Genomic DNA, 1,250 nt, shown 5'->3' with positions numbered 1-1,250 from the left:
GGAGAGGTTTTTGCTATAGGGTTTATGCACTCGCCAGAAAGACAGAGAGAGACAGACAGAAAGCGAGAAATCACCCCCGGGGGCATGGTCACACCACAATCCCTTCTCCTCCATTCTCCTCTTGGGATCTTGGGCACGCATGCACACGTGTCCGGCGTTGAGTTTAAGCCGCCAGGCCAAGGACTTGAACCGCTGTCAACTACATGGGAGTCCAGTACATAGCCATTACACTAACTGCTGGTCCCAATATTCTAAATTCTCTATCAGACATTTCGATGAGTTCCACTGTACTGTCTGTGAATGGTGAAGGACTGTTCTTTTCACTTATGGGAGAGATATTTCCTTGGTTTCTTATATTTCTTGTGCCTTTGCAGTGGCTCCTGGTCATTCTGTGACAAAAATCTCTCCTCTACTTTGGGAGTCTAGAAGATGAGGTTTAAAGCATAACTTTAGTCACCTTGGTCCCTGAACACACCAAGACACACCTCAGATTTAAAATGGCTTCTTGTCTGAGTGTTTCAGGAATCTAGAAGATGAAGTTTAGAGCATAACTTTACTCACCTTGGTCCCTCGTTAGCTCATTTTGAACTAACATTTTTGTTCATTTTTCCCCCTTTAAGTTTGTTTGTTTGTTTGTTTCTTCCATGACTGAGTGAGTGAGAGAGAAAGGGACAGCTCTCCCAACTGCATTTTGCTTTGTTTTACATTTTACAGTCTAATTAAGCACACGAAACTGTACTACTTAATATATTCTCCATGAACTTTTTATGAGCTTCAGATCGTAGAGTACCATTTACAAATCTTTAGTCTTTCTTCTGATCATCTATGACTTTTGCACCGTTCTTGGAGACAACATCATCATCCCACCTTCTTTTAACTTTGAAGTTGGCCTGTGGCTGGGATGGGCCTGTGAGATTAAGTAGCAGGTTTCCACTCAGAATGTTTTCCATTCGAATTCTTTCTCCTTCAGCTTTTTGTTCTTTCTCCTTCCTGGCCTGCTCTTCAGCTCTTTCTTTTTAAATTTTTTCTAGTTCTGCAAAAAGAGCTGCAGTATCATCATCTCTCTCCTCTTCAAAATCTTCATCTTCCTCGTCTGTCATCTCAAACATGAAGTGACAAAAAAGCCCCAACAACTCATGATGATCAACATTTTGTTATTTTTATGTGCCTGGCTTTTGTGTGCATACAGTAAGGCTTTCTTTGAAAGTTATTAATGAGACCCTTTTATCAGATGTACATCGAGGTTGGCA

The 1,250-nt window shown here is 41.3% G+C and overlaps 1 pseudogene; it reads right to left on the bottom strand.

Annotated features, from left to right (window-relative positions):
- Nucleotides 1–719: 719 nt before the first annotated feature.
- The window catches only part of LOC102469617 (spliceosome-associated protein CWC15 homolog pseudogene), an 846-nt pseudogene continuing 315 nt past the window's right edge, over nt 720–1,250 (bottom strand).

The sequence above is a fragment of the Tupaia chinensis genome, unplaced genomic scaffold (genome assembly GCF_000334495.1).
Source record: "Tupaia chinensis unplaced genomic scaffold, TupChi_1.0 Scaffold149831_1, whole genome shotgun sequence".
Taxonomy (NCBI): Eukaryota; Metazoa; Chordata; class Mammalia; order Scandentia; family Tupaiidae; genus Tupaia; species Tupaia belangeri.
The sequence above is the reverse complement of the archived record's forward strand: the minus strand, read 5'-3'. Positions and strand labels throughout refer to the sequence as shown.